We start from the raw sequence: 14,223 nt of genomic DNA on the forward strand, positions 1-14,223 counted from the left end.
TTGAATTTAGAATTATCAAAATTTACCAAATTTAGGCATCTCGGCTCTTGCATCCATTCTCTCCAAATATCCTAGAAGTTACAAATCTTCAAAGAGAGATCAATGAAAGAGTAACATTATCACAAATGAGTAATGAGTTTAGAATAAGAAAAACCCACATTGACTATTTTGAGCCCTATGATAAAATTCTTCATGGAGATGCACACAAAACGTATTTAATGTCAAACTTCCTAATTGTATAAAACACCAAAAAAATTTTTTTTTTTTTTTTTTGAGAAAGTATAAAACACCAAACTGATTAGGTAATATTTGCCAAGCAGATTAATCAGTTAAAACTAAAATTCACCACAACTGTTGAGTCAAGACATAAAACCTACAAAGTTGCACAATGATACCATTAAAACAAAATCAAATGAACCAACCCATCAATCAGCTTGTCAATTAACCACATCAATAAGCCCAACCAACCCAACTCAACAGATTAGTTAAATTGTCTTTACTTTACTCTTTACTCTTTACGCCAAACACTGAAATCTCTGTTCCGGCGAAAACATGCTCCAAACAAGAGATTCTCGTCCACAACCTCTGATCCTCCGACCATAAAAGAATCATCTCCCGGACGACATCGTACTGAACATTTTGTCAAGGCTACCAGTCAACTCACTCCTAAGATTCAGGTGCGTTTGCAAAACCTGAGACTCCTCAATCACTACTCCTAATTTCATTTCCACCCACCTTAATAATAACAATGATCATGATCATGATCATGCTTGTCTCATACAAACTTGTATTCAATATAATTCTTCTAAGATACCAAAAGTCTGTAAGGTTCTTTGTTGTGACCGCATGTTGGATTGGGTTTTTGAGCATTCAGTTCCCTCTGCTTTTGATTTAAACATGTCTGAAATGGTCAATTCGTGCAATGGTTTAGTGTGTCTCATACAACATGCAAATCGTTCCAATACTGATGATGCTATATATTTGTGGAACTCCAGTATTAGAAAATGGAAAATGCTAATGGATGTCCACAATCGTTAATAATCTATTTAAAGAAAATTTTTATAGAAAAAGAGAAAAAAAAAATTTGACAACGTCCTTTAAAATGGTGTCAAAATTTTCTTAAAATAGATTGTTAATCATTTTCTTTAGGCTTCGCTTAGGAGTTCATAAGGGAATGGAATGGAATGGAATGAGATGATCATAAGGGAACAGAAAGGAATTGAATGGAATGGAATGTATTTAAATAAGGGAAATGAATGGAATGGAATGGAATTAAGTAATCTTGATTGGATGTTTTAAAATAAATGAATAGAAATGAATGAAAATAAATGGAATGTAAGTAATCCTATTTGGGAGCAACATTGAGGGAATAGAATGAAATCATTTTATGACAATATTACTATTAGACCCTTATTTTAAAATAAATGGTTTAATATATAGGAGTATTTAGGGAGTTTTAGTAAAAAAATAATTAAATCTAATTTCATTCCCTCTCATTCCTCCCAATTTCGAGGGGGATGAAAATTTGAGGTTTTAAGGGAATAAAGAGGAATGAGTGTTCCCTTCTACTCATTCCATTCCCTCCCATTTAAACTCCCAAACAAGGAAATGAACTTTTTATTCCCTCCATTAAAACTCCCAAATAAGAGAAGGGAAGAATATTCTAAAATTATTCTTTTTATTCCTTTCCATTCCATTCCATTCCCTCCTCCTAAGCAAAGCCTGGGCTTAGAAGATTTAAGAGATTGCCTGATTCGTATTTAAGCAACTATTTTTCTAGCGTCCAAGAAATTTGGGTTTCTACAAGATTTGCTTATCAATCCAAGACAAATGACTACAAGGTTGTAAAGCTTTGGAGTACTCTAGTTGTGGCTGAGGTTTACACATTAAGCTCAGACTCATGGATAAAGGTTGAAATCTCATTGAGATCAAAATATGATTTGTTAGTTGTGGTCTCTGATATCGACTTGTTTTCATCTACTCAATTTGTTAGTGGGGCTTTGCATTGGTTGGCTAAATGTGAAAGGGAAGGGGATTCCTAGATCAAAATATGATTTTTTTCATTTGATGTCGATAATGCCTGATGGAGATAAATTGCATGAGCAAAGTCTATTCGTGTTCAAGGGAAATTTGGCTTTCATAACATATGGATACCCCAAAAATGACAACAACGAACTGTTAGACTTGCAATGCTTTATTTGGGTAATGAGGGATTATGGTGTACATGAATCTTGGAATAAACGTTTTTTTATCCGGTTTGAAAATGTTGATATAAGTTTTTATGGTTGCACTGGTGTGGTGAACTTCTACTTGACAAGAAAGTCAAGGAAGAATCTAGTGATGATGAAACTGAAATACATTATTGCAATGAGTCTACTATTCTTTCAAATGACACCACAATTGTTTCACTTGACCCTGAAACTTTACAGGAGAAGGATCTTGGTATCCTACGATATGTTACACGTATGGTTACTACGTTCAGGGAAAGCCTTGTGTTACTTGTTGGAGCAACTGAGCTATCCGGATAAGAAGTGAAATCATTAGTGATACAAAATGAGACCATTATCATGTTGTTTCCTTTGGTATCATTTTGTTTTGTAGTAGGCATAAGTGTATTCATATGATGTAGGTGAATTTAATTCATATGCATATTAACCCTTTATGCTTGTGGCGATTTCATGGAAGAAAATATAACATTTTAATTCAGACTTTCTGTGTGCCTCTCTAATGATGTTGCAAAATATTTAGAGATCTTACTTCAATCCAAAAAAATAAAATAGAAATGGAGCAAAGAGGAGAGAAGAAAAGAAGCCCTATAATGAGAATGTTGAAAATGGGATGTGGTAGTTCTTATCTGGTGAGCATATGCCCAGCAAAGGTCTTGTGCTTGGTTCCTTAATCAAAATGATATATATCTTTCTAGTGGCTGCATTACATCTACTATGCAATTTTAGCTTGTTGTATCTCTTCTCAGGAGTTTGCATTTTCTTATTCCCTTGAGAGAAAAATTGAGATAACATATAGTCTTTGAAATTGATTCAAAGCTTTGTGATCATTGATTGTCAACACCTTCACTATTTTGGAGTTGCAATTGTTTCCCCTCATGCTTTGGTTGCAAAATCACATGTTCATTGCCAATGGTAATGAGAATGAATCAGTGTGTTTAGCTGCTAATACATTGTGTTTCTATTAGTATTGTTGTGGTCATTTTGTGAAAGTATTGAAATTATTTAGTGTAAGGTAACATGGAAAGTGCCTTTTGAACTTTAAAGTTCATGGTAATGTGGATAGTGATTCTAAATTTTTGTTTTTTATGAAGAAGATTTAAAGACACATTGTTGTAAGGTTGTCACATGGCTTGGCCCCCTGTTTTGTTTCTTGGCATTTCTGTGATTTGACCTGCTTTGACTCATACAATAAATCTGTTTATTAATAACACTTCAGTTGTTTGTTAATATATACAAAAAGCGTAATTTTCCTTGAATTGGATCATTCAATCAAGAATGAGTACGGTGACAGGGTACCCACAATTTTCATAAAAAAACAGTAATATGTTAGCTTATGGTCAATTTTGGTGCATTGATTAAAGAAACTTAAAACATATCTCAGTCAATCCCCTAGACATGCATGTACTTCATAAGTTGCATAATTTTAAATTGATTGCACCAAGGCATCCGATACATACTCCATCAAAATTTCAAAACTTGTTCCTCACATTTGTGTAGTAAAACAATATTTCTTCCTACTTTTCAAGCAGATATCTAATCAAAATCAATACTATAGGAGGTTAGTGTCAACCTTTTATTTGCGGGGTAGTTAAGTTTGTTTTGGTACCAAGGAAAGATTATATCAACTTTGGATTAGAAACTTTTTTTTTTTTTTTGAGATAGTTACAAATATGCTACTAACCCCTCCCCACCTCCCCCTCAAGACCCCCAAGCACTTTGTGCATGGGGTGGTGCCAAGTAAGCTATAAACTTTTTTATTAGAACGACATCTGAAAGGTGTAAGATCAGCATAGTAAAAAAAAGAAACTAGCCTTGGACCCCATATCAAAAAAAAAAAAACTAGTCTCTAATTAGAATAATGTAGGCATGATTTGACACAATTTCATTGGGCAAAATCGAGGCTATAAAGCAAGCAAGTTAAGAAGTAGGTTAAATTCTAAGCTGTTGAATATAGTACTGACCCACTCCACCCATATGCAAGTTACATTCTAGTCAATTGGCAGGTTCTCAAGCCTAGGGCCATAAAAGACAGAATTTCCCATACAGTCGATGCCAGATTCTAATTTTACAAAACAAATTTCATATATATATGAAAACATGCTTTCAGTCATGCTTTGTGAAATGCTTGATGCTTGGTGGTGGTGGCAGTACAAGCATTGAAGCCAGTTCAAGCCTGTTTATGGTGTTAGGGAGTTAAGGAAGTTGATTAAGCATTAAAGTTAGTAGGGTAGATGATTGCTTGAAGCCCCATTTGTCCGTGCTCTGATGGACTGTTAATCTCCTAAATTGTTTTAGAGCAATTAAAAAGAGATTCTTTAACTAGAAAGAATTCAATTCAAATCTAGTAGACCTATCCAGAAGTTTTCAAGTTAGGTAGGTAAAGAGTTTAAAGCCCTGCTTCTCCATACAATGAACGATGGCCAAGAAACTGCTTCAGATTTTTCAAGGTACTTTTAACCAATCACATGACTATTAAAAACAACCTGTGAGTCACACTTGACATTGGAGGAACCTCCTATTTTGGTTTGAAGGGTTCAAATGGCCTTTTTGATCCTTCAAAAGTTCTCATATACTTACCCCCAAGCTGCAAATTGATCCTGGCGCTTCCTCACAAGTTCAACTGCTAAAACATCAAATGTTCCTACCACCTCTTTATGCAGCTTTATTTCCTTTCAAAATTTAGATTTTCTGGAGGGGTTTGTTTTGCAAATTCCTCAACTTTTTCAGGGCAAAAAACTCCTTGTTTCAAGTCAGAATTAGGCATTACACTTTTTAATATGTGGTTATGACTACTTGCAAATTCTTTTTACTAGTCCTAGCCAAAAAAGTGAAAGAAGATGAGATCTCAATTTGTTGTGTACCCAAATGGGGAAAATCTATTCACACGGTGTGTGTAACACTATTTAACAAACTTCGCCCTAGCCAAAATACTAGGCTTTTTTTACCCGGTAAGCTTATTTACCAAACTATTTGTTATGTCATCAGTTTCGAATCAAAATGGAACTCGAGTCTATAAGTGCAGATTTTTTTTCAAGATCACTTTACTGCTTGAAACTTGTGTCACAGCAAAATTGTTTCGAAATTGGTCACATAACAAAATAGTTTGGTAAATAAGCCTCAATGGCGCAAAATACCATGTTAATAGAGAAGAGTGATGTGGCATTGTGGTTTAATCTCAACCGTATGTTAAGGGAGTCGGTGATGTGGCATTGTGCCATTATGATTGGGTTGCTGCTGGATTTGCTTATCAGACTGATACGAATGACTATGACGTTGTAAAGTTCTCTTCCTTTTGTGCATTTGAAGCTGACATTGAGGCTGAGGTTAATACACTCAGCTCAAACTCTTGGAAAAAGATTGGAATCTCATTGAGACTCACCAATATCGAGTCTTATTTTTTTACGTCTACATCAACCACATTTGTTAGTGGGGCTTTGCATTGGTTGGGATATACTAATAAAGCAGAATGAAAATTGGTAAATCAAAACATGATTATATCATTTGATGTCAATAATGATAAATTTGCAGAGATACCTCTCCCTGATGAACAGAAACTGCTACCACAATATCTAATGGAGTTCAAGGGGAATCTGGCCTCTTAGTTCAAAAGAGAGTCCAGGCCCAACCCTATGGTAGCAAATTACAGCGACGCAATGTTTCACTTGACCCTGAAACTTTACATGAGAAGATTCTTGATATTCCAATTCAAGGAGGCTCAACTATAACTACTACTTTCATGGAAAGTCTTGTGTTACTTGATGGAACAACTGAGCTATATGGATAAGAAGCGAAGTCATTAGTGAGCTATATGTAAGTGTGATGCAAGTGAGATTAATAATATGCTATTTTCTTTGGTATCAATTTGTTTTACAGTAGGAATAAAAGCATGTGTATGATGTACAGTGCTAAATTTTAATTCATGAATTTTAACATCCCTTAATGCTTGTGGAATGGGTATCAAATACTAGAGGGAAAGAAGTTTGAACGCCATTATGAAATTTTCCATCTTTATTGCATAGAAAGAGGAAATTCATGGAGGTCTAATATGCTCAGAAGAAGGTATTGTGTGATTGCTCGAGGAGGTCCATAAACTATTGTTTTTTATAGAGCTTTATGTTGTGTAACTTTTGTTTACTTGACTCTGTTTTTAGATAAAAGGTTCTTAATTCTTGGTGATAGTCTTTGTTTGAACTCCCTTGCTCTGTGTTGGCATTTATAAGTTTGCCGCAATTTGGTTGCCTTTGGGCTTAGATTCTTGCAACAGAAGAAGGTGACTGCTAGTGCTTGCCACCTTCTATTAGTCATGTTTTATAAGGTCTTATTAAATAATCTTTGATAAATTGGAAGGTTTTCATTTTTCTTTTTCTTTTTAAATAATTAAAGAGCCCCAGACAAAGTTTCAGTTAGTACAGTTAAACAATTTTGTGAACAATTGGGAATTTGTGGTGCACCTATGTGTAGGAGTGGTTTTCACTATTTTATTTTACTTTTATATATATATATATATATATATAAAGGAGTGGGTTTCACTTGTTACTATAAAATCACTGTATACATATAACACTCCAGCATTGTTTTTTTTTTTAAAAAAAAAATAATTTATCACTTCATCAAGAATATAATTACTGCTAATTTTCATTCAAATAGTGAATGGTTTTTAAGAAAAATTGAAACTTTGTTGTTTGTGGGTATTGGATTTTGTGTCTATTTTTAATAATAGCTGTAGTTTTAAGAATTTTTAAATTATTTAGGTGGGATACTCTCTTCATTTCATCCCTCCTACCCAAATTATATCATCCACAACGGCCAGTCATTTGGAACCAAGGGTTTATTTTCCCATTCTATATCAAGTAGGGTGTCAATGTTCGACCCAACCCGACTTGACTCTGTTTTTAGATAAAAGGTTCTTAATTCTTGGTGATAGTCTTTGTTTGAACTCCCTTGCTCTGTGTTGGCATTTATAAGTTTGCCGCAATTTGGTTGCCTTTGGGCTTAGATTCTTGCAACAGAAGAAGGTGACTGCTAGTGCTTGCCACCTTCTATTAGTCATGTTTTATAAGGTCTTATTAAATAATCTTTGATAAATTGGAAGGTTTTCATTTTTCTTTTTCTTTTTAAATAATTAAAGAGCCCCAGACAAAGTTTCAGTTAGTACAGTTAAACAATTTTGTGAACAATTGGGAATTTGTGGTGCACCTATGTGTAGGAGTGGTTTTCACTATTTTATTTTACTTTTATATATATATATATATATATATAAAGGAGTGGTTTTCACTTGTTACTATAAAATCACTGTATACATATAACACTCCAGCATTGTTTTTTTTAAAAAAAAAATAATTTATCACTTCATCAAGAATATAATTACTGCTAATTTTCATTCAAATAGTGAATGGTTTTTAAGAAAAATTGAAACTTTGTTGTTTGTGGGTATTGGATTTTGTGTCTATTTTTAATAATAGCTGTAGTTTTAAGAATTTTTAAATTATTTAGGTGGGATACTCTCTTCATTTCATCCCTCCTACCCAAATTATATCATCCACAACGGCCAGTCATTTGGAACCAAGGGTTTATTTTCCCATTCTATATCAAGTAGGGTGTCAATGTTCGACCCAACCCGTGAACACGACATGAACCCGACACGGGTTTTTTCGGGTTAGGGTTGGGCGTTAATGGTTTTGGGTCATAAATGGGTCGACCCGAAAGCGACACGATAAGAAACAAGTTATAAATGGGTCAACCCACATAACCCGCAATAGACACGTTTGACACACCAATTTATTTGTGTTTACCCGAAATGACCCACTTAATACAACCCGTTTAACTTATATAACAAATAATTTTTTTTTTTTTTATTTTAGATTTGTCAGATACCTTTTATATCCAATATATATTTTAAATTTAAAAAGAAAAGTGAGTAATTACAAAAATTTATAAGGGATATAATTGGAAATTGAAATTTTACAGACCTTAGAACTACTAATACATTTTTTTTTTTTTTTTTTTTATTTTTTTGGTGGCATAGAACTTACACAAATGAAATTGGATGAGCTTGTGAAAGATGTTATGAATTTGGACATCAATAAAAAATCTATGGATGATAATCGTGGTCATAGTCAGGATTAGTCTACTGTTTGCTTAAATTCTTTCAATATTGATACTTAGCATTTGGCGAGTTCCAAGAATATTATATTTTTGTTGAACTATGTTATTTTATTTTGTGAAACTTTGTTATTTTGAATTTGGGTTGAAGTGTATGCACTTCTTTTGGAGTGTAAAGAACTTATTTCTAGATGAATGTTATATTTTTGTTGAATTATATTATTTTGAATGTGGGTTGAAGACTTGAAGTGTATGCACTGCTTTTTGGGATGTAAAAATAATTATTTCTAGATAGATGTTATATTTAATATTCTGCAGGTTGAAATGGGTTGTGTTACATTCGTGTCAACCCAACACGATTCGTTTATTAAGCGTGTCAAATGGGTTGGGTCAGGTCAACCCGCCTTATTAACATGTCGGGTTAGGGTTGAAGGATCATGACACGATTATTAAATGAGTCGGGTTAGGGTTGAGCCATTTAGTCGAATACCCCTACCTCGACACGACATGAACCCGACACGCTAACCCGAATTGACACCTGTAAATTATCAACACAAAATCAACTTACAACTTTACCAAATCCTAACTACATTAGTAGGAAACCAGTAGAAAACACATTTTACAATTGTTTTACATTGTTCTTATATTATTAAAATAAAAAAAGAATTACATTGTATATGCAAATAGAATGTTGATTTACATACTTCATAGAAGATTCCCCTATAGAAATGCCTGAAAGGCAAGCATATGACGTTTACATTATTTAGACATATCATAAAAAAATCACATATTGGCAACAAGATTATTATCACATTTGTTGTTTCTTAATTGTCCTTACAATGTAGTGTTATTTGAGACACGGTCAACAACTATGTTCTGTTGTGGCATTTTTTTTTTTTTCTTTTATTGGGTCCATTAGTGTATAAAATATCAAGATCTTTTCGAATTCCAAATGACATGTTCAATGCCACCTCTTTGAGGAGAGATGTTAATGTATAATATATCTTCCATATATATTCTCATTTGATTAATCTAAAATCGAGGACCATGTATAATATATCTTCCATGTATATTCACCTTTGATTAATCTAAAAATCAAGGACCATCATTATATCCTTGATTAAGGCTAAAATCAAGGATATTTGCCTCTCTAATTAGTCAGCTATGAGGCCTACACTACATATTTAACCTCCACTCTAGTATTAAGCTGAACAAAAAGCACACCACACAGTATATATCAAATCACCTATGACTACACCACACCTAAATTTATACCCAATTTCAAACTTGCCTGAGTGTCATTTTTTTATTAGAATTCAGCATTTACACATGACCCACACAAGAACTTAATGAAAAAAAAAAAATTTGGGTACACTAATCACAAAAGTGACAATTAATTATGTTATGAATTTGGGAGTAGAGTTTGGCGTGTTCCTATACTTTCTCTCTAAAGTACCCATTTATTCCCATCTCTCTGTTTGTCTTCATTGTTAGTGTTACTGTTCTTATTTTAACAGGCTCAACTTTCTTATCATTTAGTGATTCAGAGGCCCAAAAAAGCTGGTGAACTTAAAAACATCAATAAGCCCAAGCCCCACAGATTAGGGTCCTTTACCTTTTCTCTTTTCGCATAGAACTGAGTTCCTCTCTTCCGCCGAAAAAATTGTCCCAAACAAGTGTACCTCGTCTACAACCTCTGATCCTCCAACAAAGCAAGGCTACAACTCAAATCACTCGTAAGATTCAGGTGCGTTTGCAAATCCTGGGACTCCTCTATCACTAGTCCTAAAATCATAAATCCTTTTAATGACATCTATTGTCCTTAGTGTAAAAAAGGGGTGGAACAATGAACCATCTGCTTGATTAATTGACCAATCTCTAGTTGCTTCTAGAAATGGTCTTTATTTATTTCTAGGTACACCTATGTGAGACTCCAACAATTTATTTTTCCTTGAATTATATCATTCCATCAAGAATGAGTAGGGGATACCCACAGTTTTCATCAAAACAGATATACGTTGGTGGTTTCTGGTCAATTTTAGTGCCTTGGATTAAACTTTACTTAAACCATATCTCAGACAATCTCCTAGAAATTCATATACTTCATTGGTTAGATTCGTTTTATATTGATTACACCAAGGCATACAGTACAGACTCCTTCAAAATTTCAATACTTATTCTTCACCATAGCTTAAAGGCTTTACTTTCTAAATTCGAAGTGTCGTGAAATTTGTGTACTGATTACCTACTATCATCATTCAAAGGGGAAAAATTAAATAAACTCATCTTTCTTCCTACTTTTCAAGCAGATATCTAAGTAAAATCAATATCGCAGGAGGGTAGCATCAATTTTTTTTTTTTTTTTTTGTTTGGGGGTTGTTAAGTTTGTTTGGTCCCAAGGAAAGATTATATCAACTTTGGATTAAAAAAAGCATTTGAAAGATCTAAGATCAGCATTTTAAAAACAAGGGGTCAAATTCTAAGCTGTTGAATGTGCTGACCCACTCCACCAAGATGCAAGATGGGTTAGATTCTAGTCAATTGGCAGGTCTCGGGGCCAGGGCAAACCTCATCAAAGTAGTTCATTCATTACTGTTTGATTTACTTTTCTTCATAATTTTTCTTTTCCTTTGAGGGGAACCAAAAGAAAACATAAAACTCCTTTACTAACTGGAATGGGTCATATAGGTGCAACTAGCACATACAACTTGCTCGGACAACATGTCTAGATCATCCAATGTTGCCACGATTGAGTTATGTGAGGGTGAGCTGCCTCCTTTACACACTGAATTTCCATCCTCAGTTTTGGTGTCAACACTTAAAATTACTGGGGATTCTGATTCTGGTGTTACAGGTTGCAGCTGACTTTTGACTTTTGTCATACAAGTATCTTGGATCCCAGCTTCAGACATATCTCCAGATCATTGAGTCTCTAAGCCTTGTTGATACCGAGTTTGAAGAATTGATCCTGATGTTCTAATGGAATGTCCAAGTTGGATAGGTAAAGAGCTTGAAATCCTGCTTCTCCAGAGAAGGAACTATGGCCATGAAACTGCTTTAGATTTTCCAAGTACTTTTACCAATCACATGACTATTAAAAACAATCTGTGAGTCAGACTTGACATTGAAAGAACCACCTGTTATGGTTTGAAGGGATTAAACGGCCTTTTAGATCCTTCACAAGTCCTCATATACTTGCCCCCTCATCTTTCACTTGAAACCATGCCCCCAAGTAGCAAATCCTCTCAGGTTCAACTGCCAAAACATCAGAAGTCCCTTCCACCTCATTATGTCGCTTTATTTTCCTTTCTATTGTCATCAGCAACAGTTTCACAATTTATATTTTCTGGATGGGTTTGTTTTTCAAATTCCTCAACTTTTTCAGGCCAAAAAACTCCTTGTTTCAATTCAGAATTGGGCATTTACACTTTGTATTATGTGGTTCTGACTTTGCTGAGTCTCTACAACTCGCCATGTCTTTACAAATTCTTTTTATGTTTCTTTTTATTATTATGCTACTCTAGGATATCCAGACTGTTGCAGTCAACCATACGAAATTCACAGCACACCATACCGAGAGGTGGCCAGAATTAAGCAATAGGAACTTGTGCCAATACAGATAACTGTACCTGCCCAGAAACTGAAGCTGAAGGCAGCGGCATTATAGCAGCCCCTCCTCCAACTGGTGTAGTTGATGTAGTTGTAGTTGTTGTAGGACCATGTGGTGGGGTGTGCCTGCCACCATCTCCTCCTCTATATGAAGATTTCCAGATCTACCGAATAGGATTCAAATGGACTGTGTAATATTGCATTTGTTAAATGTTTTATGATCAGATAGGAAAACGAACTGGAGCAATAATCTGATTTTTTTTAAAAAAAATAGCAAATTAATCATCAAGATAGAAAGAAAACAAAAGTATATTACGTGTAGCTTTTATGTATAAATGGAGTGACAACAAAATATCACAACTCAAAATGAGTTATCTAACAAACAACAAGACATAAAATCTTAACAAGTGACTGAGACACCAGAAGAATGAAGAACCTGCTAAAGTAGACTAAAATATGTGAAACCTTCATAAAAACCACATATTTTACAATTAAAATCAAGGGAAACTTGTAGGAGCAGCCTAGCAGGCACTGACCTAGAAAACTGAGAATTGGTTCAACCAGGTAATTACAGATGGCATAGCTCTAAAATATAATTAAAAAAAAAAATCAAATTTTCATAATTATGAAAAACTTGCAAGCATTCATGCAATACGGGCATGAAATTGTTAGCACTCACATTAACCTCAAATTTTTAGCCAAACTAACTCAAAAACACTACTCTTTCAAGTTAAATTACTTTCTTTGTTTTTTTTTTTTTAATTTTTTTTTTAAATTCATCAGCTTGAATACTCTATCACTATTATAATTAAATATTATTTCCTCTCATTCACATTTTTAATCCCAAATTTTCACAACCACAGCACACAATTCAGCACAGCCTATAGAACCACAACCCAACACAACCAGATGCTGACCTCATAAGTCTTCTCACCAGTGAAGGAACTCATAGTGAATAGCCTGATATGAATGCTCTTACAGCAGTATCTTTAAGGTCACTACTATTAGTATTTAGTATTACAATGACAATAACAGAAATATATACATGCAAATATGTGAAGAAAAGAAAAAGATTTCCTTCCTCCAAAAGACCTTAAGCTTTAAATTCCATGAAGTCTCTCCAGCTACAGCTCAAAAATCAATTAAAAAAAAATCAAAATAATTCTTTTCACCCTTGCTAATTTAAAATTTCTAAAAAAAATAATGGTAGAAAAAGAAGAAGACGCCTCAATTTGTTGTGAGCCCAATTTTCTTTTATGTATGTAAAACTTGTTCATAGGCTACGGAGGTGAGACATTGTGAGGACTGAGGAGCATGTGCAAAATCATTGTACAATGGAGAAAATGACACCACTATCATACTTCAATAACATAAATGTGACATTGATCATAAATTTTTTATGATATTTCCATAAGCCAACTAAACATTAACATGATATTACAAAAAATTTATACTAACTTCAATGCATTGAAGAAACAAAAACTATGATTAAACAAACAATCAACTTATTAGTTACACCACATAACAACTAATTTCTAATTTATATGACATTTACTCTATAGTCTATATTCTTCATCACCTTAATTTTGTATTACATCATTAATTAAACAAAAACATCTTCATATTATCGCAACACAATGTCATGTTGTTACTTGAAAATATTTTGATTATTCTATATAATCTTCTCACATAGTAGATTACATCATTATCAGCACATCACATGGGCCCATTGCTAATTGATGATAATTGCAAAGCAGAAAAGCCCACACAAACCTTTAGTTGTTTGTTTGTTAGAGATTATCTACATGGGAGGGATCTTTGAGCAGGGATGATGGATAGGAGATTGATAAATCTTTGATTTCTTGTCTAGACTCCAGGTTTGACATGGCCCAAAATTTACTCACTTTATTTAAAAATTTTGGGCTCAAGTCTTACTCAAGCAAGATTACACTTGGTATAACTTGAGCTCAAAGGTTCTTGGCAATAAAAAATTTATTAAATATTTGAAAAGCTATTCAACTAGAAGAATTTTGTATTCCTAAATTAGGGTAGAAGACCTTATTCAATAGTAAGATGCTCCCAACAATTAATAATGGTCAAGTTTGGTATGGATGTTCCATGCACCTTCATATCCAATTGAAACGATAACATATGACTCATGAGTGATGAGTCAACGAATAGCGTCCATGAAACTGTGGTTCCTTTATTACAATCATATTTGCTTGTTTATTATATACTTTATTTCATTAAAATATCAAAAAAAAATTTCTTTTCATGCACAACA

General features: G+C 33.7%; 2 long non-coding RNA genes across 3 annotated transcripts in view; both read left to right on the top strand.

Annotated features, from left to right (window-relative positions):
- Positions 1–14,223, top strand: part of LOC136065024 (uncharacterized) — a 100,426-nt gene that overhangs the window by 10,437 nt on the left and 75,766 nt on the right. The gene's annotated exons all lie outside the window — the stretch shown is intronic.
- LOC136065027 (uncharacterized) lies at positions 9,892–11,862 on the top strand. Its single transcript, XR_010626672.1, has 2 exons — positions 9,892–10,077; positions 11,019–11,862. It is a non-coding gene; the product is annotated as an uncharacterized LOC136065027 (long non-coding RNA).

The sequence above is a fragment of the Quercus suber genome, unplaced genomic scaffold, assembly GCF_002906115.3.
Source record: "Quercus suber isolate HL8 unplaced genomic scaffold, Cork oak 2.0 scaffold_832, whole genome shotgun sequence".
Lineage (NCBI taxonomy): Eukaryota > Viridiplantae > Streptophyta > Magnoliopsida > Fagales > Fagaceae > Quercus > Quercus suber.